Below are 9178 nucleotides of genomic sequence, written 5' to 3' on the forward strand. Positions count from 1 at the left end.
TCTCCTTTGAGTATACAGATTTTACATATTATATTAAAGATCTAACAGTGTTATTGCTTTTTCTAATTGTGATTACATGGTAAAGCTAAGGAAATATCCAGAGACAAATGTTTATTTTAGTGCTGTGGGAGGGAAAATGATTCTTAGGGGTGTTTTAGTTGCATTATTGCTTTTTGGATGTAGGATTGAGTGGGCTGAACTACAAGTGAAAAACTGTAAGTAAAAGGGTCAACTTCAGTGGGCATAAGAAAATAAATGTCTTCCTACTAAAGCTAGGGTCATCCATCGCTGAGGAGATGATCTTGTTACATAGTGAGTGGTTTCCAGGATCATGCAGTTTGCCGGTAGAAAGTTACATTACTTGAACCTTTGCTTGGTTGTATTTCATACAGTTTGACAGTTTGACAGTACTGTTAGAGTTTTCAAACTGAGTATTAGACACAAGATGAGGACTTCTGACACATCTTAGGGTGTGTTCACACTTAAATTGTTTGGGGCAGTTGTTCCTTATAATAATGTGCTCCATCTTTTTAGATCACGTTAAAAATAAAGACTTAAACAGAGAAATAAGTGGAATCACGGGTAAATCCTGAGTGACATACATTTATTTTGTCTCTTTTTTCTTCATCTTTTCTCTCCCTCTTTTCTTTGAATTAAATGAAATGAGAAAAGTCAGATATATACTCAGTATCAGATGTTAAGGCTGTTTATTGTTTAATTGTAAGATGTGCATCAAACTTCCAGCTGCCGTCAGGTTAACTTTCCATTATGACAAACGACTTCAATCTGACATCAGATGTGACGGACAGTTAATATAGATATAAATGTATATGCTGGTTCAGACAGTTACATTAAATAGTGATTGCTGTGATTGTTTATTGCAATAAAATGTGCCTGACACTCTGGAAACCTGCCTCTGAGGCTTTGATGACATGTGCGCACATGTTCGCCTGTCACCAAATTACAGCTGTGGAGGGTGCGCTCCGCTTTGTGCCGAGAATAGACCAGGTTGGAGCTGGCGAGCTTTCAGCGCACTTTGTGCGCTGTTTTTGGCACGAAATTGTCACTGCGCGAACATGAATCTGCTGACACCTCCTCCTGGTGCGCCGTCAACTCCCCCTGGCGCGCCGTCACACCCATCTCTGCGCAGACGGTCTACCAAATTGTCAAATTGGCAGCGCACGGCGGTGTGGCGCACGAAATTAGCACTGCGCAGGGTGCGCCAGGCTTGTGCTCCCTGCACTGTGCCACGAAATTAGAGCCCTATATGTTGATCATATAGCACACACTGGTACATAATCCATAAAAGCTATACCACTAATCAGCCACACACGTTGTTGACGCTCCATGAAGATACGGGAACTCCCCACCTTCCGGATATGATTTTTGACCAATGAGAGAAAAAAATATATCGCATGTGGCTTTTGTTTACAACTTTGGAACATAACAAACTTTTGCCTTGTGAACACAAACGAACCAAGTGACAACCACAGCAGTTGTATTATCTTTGCCCCTGAATCGGAACAAAATAAACAAGCCACAGATGTGAATACACCCTTACTTTCACAACTCCACCCTCCAACACCACCTTTCAAATTATCTATTTATTTATTTATTTACAATTTATTGGCATGCATCACAAGCAACCACTATATGGTAAATGTGGATATTTAATTGCATTACTATTTTTATACCCACTGAAGTTATGGGTACAAGTATAGCAAAACAACTTGGAGCTGTAGCCAACCAATGGCATAGTTTTGGAGGGCTTTATAGTTTGGTTAAAGGATGTATTTTACTATAATATGTGTATCAATCCCAAGAGATCACATCCAGCTCAAACCCTGTTGAGAAATCTGTTGTATTATTGGTATGGAAGCTAGGTGGCTGCCACTAATGGATCAGCATCAAGGTAATGTATTTATTTTTTATCAGACATCCAGCTCCAGTGTCCACTATCACTACAAAATCAATCCAAGAAATCGTTTTCAGCACAGAAAAACACAGATCTCTCTTCTCACTGCTAAACTTTGTCAGCCGGCGTGGTGTTGTCATGGGGACCTGGATGTGCTGTAAACCAATTCTGTCTGACACAATCAGGAAGCTGAGGAACAGCATTTAGGAATGACTAATTTTTGTGCTGATAACCTCATTTTAAAGTGTGGATTACAATCAGACATATATCTAGAAGAGAGACTTTTTCAAGGTCACTTAGAAACTCCTCATGGTCCCTTTAACTGAGTGGTTGATCTGACCAGGGTCCACTGGGGGTCATATAGATGCCTACTATTGACAAGTGTTTCATACAGCCCCATAAAACTGAACTATCTGTCTGCGTGTGTGGGTTTGGGGGAGGGGGTTGGGTTCCCTTGGTGCTTTGTGTCTGTTTGTGTGTGTTCCTGGAAATAAACAAACACATCACTCAGAGCACCACTTTGGCTCGCTGATGTTTTTAATAGATTGTGGACAGCAATAAAGCTGTGATAATGAGGAGTTAGATTTATCAGGCTTTAGTTTGGGCCATGCTTGTTAGTATGATTAATTCATTGTTGTCTCGGTCTTTTATTGGATTGCTGTTAATTAAAAACACTACAAGTATCGCCACTGTTGTCCTTTAAATAGGCTAGTGTTAAGTCAGCTCTTGCATGCAATCAATTTCACAAAAGCAAAGAGCGGATGTTCTGTTTTTCCCCCAGAGTGCCACTTCTGGCATTGAGTCATTGTTTGTAATGCACAGGCATCAATATCTGGGAGAATTAAAGCCTGGCTAAATTTATCATATAGGTTGGAATTGATTCTGAAATGGAAACCAGACAAAGTGTGACTCATTGTGACGTTATAACTGGATCTAAATGACTTTCATTAGCATAAAAAGAACGCTGTAATGGAAAGTTCAGAAATGTTTGATCATAAATTTGTGATGAATCGGAAACGGTGACACCTCTGTTAGCTTAAGAGGATGTTGTTTGCCTCCTTTTCATGTGGGTCTAAGCTCTGTTTTACACATAATCTATCACACACTGCATGTAAATACTCGCTGTATTTTACCTTGTCTTCCTCCTCCTTGTTCCTTTCTTGATATACGAGCGTTTTGGGGCTTAGGATTCAGCAGCCTTGCCCGTACGAACCTCTTTGAAAAACTCTGAATTTGTTGCTCATATCAGAGCGTAGAAGCAGAGTTTATTAGTAATGCCAGCCTTGTTGTGTTCGCTGCTGAACGAATAAGAGGCTTGCAGGGGAGGCTTATCTGTCATGGTGCACACACGCACAAACACACACACGCTCACAAGAAGAGACACACAGCACAATGCAGAGGCACCACCATCCATACAAAAAAAAGCAAATATGTCTCCACACACAGGAAGCATGTGTGAGTCCAGATAGCTTAGTAACACACCTTCTTACACACGTATCATACACATCGATGAAAACAACCCGCTTAACATATGTACACACACACACACACACACACAAGTGTGCATTGGTCATGCTGAATTGTAAACAAGTCAAAGACGGTTTTGGAGTGATTACAGCCTTGTCTTGTTAGGTGCTGCATGAATAAGAGGTTTCACGGGAAGGCTTATCTGTTTGGTAGAGTGCTCACACACTGTCTCTGTCACACACACACACACACACACAGAAGCACACACACTTTTAAGAAGCCTTATCTATGTCAGGGTAGATAGCGTTGCATGGCAGAGAGTAAGGAGCAGATCTTGCCATAAATGGAACATGTACCTGGCTTAGGTAAGTACTCACAATGTCAAACACACACACACTTACACACCCAGTCAAACGACATGGCAAACATCATGATATGTATGCAGAGAAAAGGCATGTGGCAGCACTCTCAGATAAGGAAAAGAAACGTACATACAGGGGAGCTGGAAGCTGCTGAATGCATTTAAATCAGGTTGTGCTCAATCTGAGAATGGCAATCAGTTACTGGAAGAAGGAGGATTGCATAATCAAAGGACCAATCCCAATTCTAGTCCTTAGCCCTTGGTTTTGCACTTGCATATAGTGAAAGGGTGTCCCTGGTCTCTATAAGATCAAGAGAAAGAGCTACACAGTCCTTGAAAGGAAGACAAACCAAGAACTCACCTGAAACCAAGGGGTATGAGAAATTTCCCATGAAATTGATCTTTTTCCAATCAGATATCCAATCTTTTGCTACTTCACGGTAACATCAGTCATGTTTTGAACTGTTGGCTTCATTTTGAAATTGCTCGTTATAAAAATCTACCTATTGTGGCTACAGCAACAGCTACGGCTATAGCTAGAAATAGCTACACTGATGTCAGACTGGGGTGATGGGTTCACAGCAGACGGACTTCACTGCTGTGTGCTGCGTTTTATGAGTGATTGGACAAATAAACTACATTCAGGAGCTGCATCAGCTACACAAGCTTTGAAAAGTGAACGATACAGTATTCAGAAGATTTATTTCTGGTTACTGTAACATTTGATTAAGGTTTGCTTTTCATGGTTTAGCTGTCTTGTTACTCATGTGATGGGGTTCATCATGGTGGTGTCTGTTTGCTGAGAGTTTCTGACATCAGTTAATCATCAGTTTGTAAAAATGTGTTTTGTCTGGAAGTAAATAAACATTCACTCTGCCTATGACAGGCAGCAGGCGTCAAGGGGTGATGATGTAGCAGGGATCGAGTGGCATCTTGATTCTGAGAGATATGTTTTTTTTGTTGTTGTTTTTTTTTTTCACCCCAATTGGGATTGGCCCTTAATTTGTGATGCAGCATTTGAAGATGGGTCTGAAATAAATCTACCAATAACATACAGGCCCAATTTCACAGACAAGACTTAAGCCCAGTCCAAGACTAAAATACAGTTTGAGCTGGCTTAACTCTAAGTTACTTGCACAGATTAATCTTAAAATAGTCATAGATTTTGTCTGTTCTGGATTAAACAAAGCCAATTGCAAAAAATTGGATTTAAACTACTCCAGGATTAAACCGAAGTTTACATTAATCCTGCAAAGAGGCAGGTATAACTTCATTTCAGTAGCCTTAGTTCCCTTGGTTTGTGAAAGGGAGCACACAAATGGTTTGGGAGCATGGAGTATTTAGAATATCTAAATGAAGAACAATATCCGCTGCAGGGGCCAGACAGACGAACACTTGCGGATTGGAGTAATCCATTGAATCAGTTTAGTAAAATGACCCTAAAATGACCGCTTTCATATGTACAAAGAAGACATGTCGGAGATAGTCACTTTGCTTGAGCCCTAGACTTTCCTCCATGTCTCAAAGAGGAAGGCCTGTACCCAGTTCTCTCCAAGTTCACTTTGAGGTTCTTGGCATCCCAAGGCCTCCTCTTCTTGTGTTCACTGGCCGCAATATGGCCTTTACTTTCAATGACAGCATGGTTTCCCACAATTTGTTTAAGTAGAGTTTTTTCAAACTCAGTTAAGTTCTTTGAGCTCATTTTTCTGGCTCTCATGTTTGGTGTCAAAGTTCCCTTCAGCAAAACTGCTCTCATGTCCATTCCAGGTTTTTAGAATCACCATTGGGCTGATGGTCAATGCTCCCGCTTATACTAATGAGAATTGACTCAGGTGTTGTCACTGAAGCTTACCCCAGGATTTCATTGTCTGGGACTGACTAAAACAAAGGTAAGCTACGCTCATGCAAGCTACTTGAATGACCCAGCTTTACTAGTCTGACTTAGGCCAACTCCTGGCTTAATATAAGCCTTGTCTGTGAAACCAGGCCATAATGTCTTAATAAGGACGAAGAAACCCTTTTCTGTTTCAAGCTGTGCATCTATTATGTCAAACTGTAAAAGACACAAGTAGTGACACTACTGGGTTATTGACTGGTGCATTATTTTGACTGAATGGGCTCTGAAATATTTTATTAACACATTGTCAGGACTGTAAAATGAGCTATTTCTGCACCCTTGGTTCCTTTTTTATCTATAAGGCTTAGATCAATATGAAATGCTTTTAGTTACATCAAAGCAAAAACAAGACTTGAACAGGAGGAGGATAAACCAACAAGGTGGAAAACAAACAATGAGACTAGCAGTGTGAACAATTAAACCCTTTATTCCTGACAGCTTTAAAACTGTGGTCTGTTTGCAAATTTCAAAATTACAAAGAAAAAACAAAAACAAAACCACACTCAAGTTCTCACACTTCAGAACCAAACCTGACTAGTTTCTTTTTGTGGTAATTAAAGAGACAATAGAGGGGTCATTATCAGAGTAGTTAATTTATTCCAAAACGAACCCCCTAATGGAGGCTGGTGTTAAGACAAGCAGCAAGACTTCATGCAAACAATGAAAACAATTCCGACGTCTAACAAAGCGTAGTTAATTTTGTACAAGGGTGTTCAGGTTAATAAAAGGGTAACAATGAAAGTATCCCAATGCTTAAAACTGGTAAAGCAAAGACAATAAATTATGATGAGTCATATCTCACCCTGAGCTCCACCAACTGTGGGCTGCCCACTTTTCAAAAGTTTAGAAGTCCCATCCCAGGGGACGACGTTTGGGAATTTCTGGTCCAGAGGATCTGAGTGCTCTTCACTTTTTCTCCCTTGTTTGGTTCAAAGAAGTCCCTCCAGTAAAGGTCAGTGGCCTGTTTTCAAAACAGTAGCATGTAAAATCTTCCAAAAATGTGGTCTTGTGGCATTTGCTCATGGACTTCAAGGTTGGTGTAATTAATACTGTCACCTGGTGAGATGATATGCAAATGCATTTTCTACTCCTACTGCTCCATTTCCTCACCTTGAACTATGTTCAACTATTCTAGCACCTTGTAGCCTACATACTACTTACAAAAGAAGAAAAACACCTCAATAAACTTTTTTTTAAAAGTCTCTTTTAAAAAACACATAATTATTGATTTTCTTATACAGGAGATTTTAGCTACACACGTTTGATCAATTGTTTGTTTAATGAATTTTATTTTCTCTGACAGTGTCACAGACAGGAGTAGCTTTTCTGATGTTTTTCTTTCCTCAATTTGGTGGTTGGGCTTTTTGTAATTATACTTTATTCTGTTAAATTTGTGTTTCTTACTCTTGCCATTCTCACATTTTCCTTGTTTTTCTTTTTAACTGCTCATTTTAGTGATGGGGGGTTTGGCTCTTTTCAGAGAGCTGCTTCTTTTGGCATGGCTCCCAAAAAGGAGCCGGCTCTTCTGTCTCCTAAATGGCTTCTCTTTTAATATCATATGAGGACTCATGTTTTAGACTAACCTGGCAAATATGAATAATTTGTGTCTTTATAAACCCTTTTGTAATCAGTGTATTTTTATGAAAAGCTTTCATGACTTCACGGCAACTTCAGAAAAACAGCTTCGAGAAAACAAGACGAACTGACACCTGACAAAGAGAGACACAGACCATTTATACATGAGGTAACAGGAAGTTACAGCAAATTAAATAGCACAGCAATTTAAAGTGTGTCATGTTGAAGTTTATCATTCCATAACTATTATGAGGAACGCTATAAAAGAGATTAAATGTTTGCAGACGTGCAGCAATTTGGGGAACGTCGTAACTATGGGGACCATGATCTGGCTTAGCAGACCAATCACAGGCTTGCTACTACACAGACAAGGAAATTCATGTAAATTTCGAATCACGTCTTGCTCTGGATTATAATGTAAAGTACTTGGTTATCCAGTTCCAGATACCTGTGACTAAATGTTTTGTGCCTCTGTAGATACACCGTGATCTATACGCTGTAATGCATGAGTGTAGATGATGGACTTTGGTAGAATGTTGCTGAAACTGTACTTTATTTTCTAAAATCAATAAAATGGGTTCCTCTGCAGCAGGGTCTCCTGGTTCGTCTTTGTCTGATGGTGAATTCCAAAAAATTACTACATGGTCAACCTGTCAAATCCAAATTCTGACCATCATCAATCAACCATTATCAATCAATCAATCAATCAATTATGATGACCCCTCCGAACCACTGGGTGCTGCTAATGGCCGTTTGCTGGTTGTGTGTGTTTTTGTCTTTCAGAGCCAGACACAGGGTTATCAGGAGTGGATGAGACGCACCTAGGCCCTGTGTAGTCTCTGTCTTAAGCCCCACCTTTTGAATCAGTGTGGGGGCTGCCTACCTCACCAACCCAAGCCTTGTGACCCAAGGCACGACTGTTTGCTCTGTGGTTTCTTTAAAGAAGCTGATAAAGTTTTGTGCCGTCTGTAATAAACTTGGTACTAAGGAGCAGCTTTCTCTTCCGCCTCCCATTCTTGCTACAGCCTAGGACCCGGTTGTAACACAATCAATCAATCAATCAATCAATCAATCAATCAATCAATCAATCAATCAATCAATCAATCAGTCTCTAATAGGGGTGTAACGGTACATGTACCCGTGCCAAACCGCTTCATAAGGCCGTTCAGTTCGGTAAAGTGCTGTATTTAAACGAGTACAGTAAGTTTACGATAGCCGCTGCACATGGCTCTTTAATATTCATGTGAGTACTCATCTATGATTGGCTGAACGGGGAAGGCGTTTTAATATTCATGAGGAAAGTGGTGTGTGTTTCGTTCTTTGTGATCATGTGCATATCATGTGGACGTGACGTCTCACGGTGAGCCAATCAGAAGATGAATATCAAAGAGCTTCTGTAGCCGCAGGAGCTTGTGTCTGAATTGTGCATCATGCCTGCTGCTAACAACCAACCGGAGCTTGAAGAGCCTCCCCCCGCTGTAGAATGGCAAGTTTTTGGTTTAATAAACATGCTAAACAAGCAAATGGTTTTGCGTTGTTCCATACTGTACCGAAAATGTACCGAACCGTGACCCTAAAACCAAGGTACGTACCGAACCGTGATTTTTGTGTACCGTTACACCCCTAGTCTCTAAGTAGCACCAATTCACAACAAATGTTAGCTGATACTCTGCAAAAATTCAATGTCAAGAATCAATGCTGACTATGGGAAATAAGATTCAGTTTAAGGTAAATAATGTATAATATTACTAAGGCTTTAAAAAAAGAAGAAGAAGAAAAGAAAGAAAAGAAAGATGGATAAGGCTAACAAAAGGAATCCTAGTCATCTTTGAAAAAAGATGGGGAGTAATCAGACTTCCAGTTAATTTTAAAACAGTCATGGGTAGAAAGAAAATAACTTCCACATTTTTGTAAATACAGAATGATTATGTAACCAAAATGAGAAGGTCAAATACAGAAGAGC

This window comes from Halichoeres trimaculatus, unplaced genomic scaffold, assembly GCF_033239565.1.
Source record: "Halichoeres trimaculatus isolate MK-OKI-2021-1 unplaced genomic scaffold, fHalTri1.1 fHalTri1_scaffold_17, whole genome shotgun sequence".
Taxonomy (NCBI): Eukaryota; Metazoa; Chordata; class Actinopteri; order Labriformes; family Labridae; genus Halichoeres; species Halichoeres trimaculatus.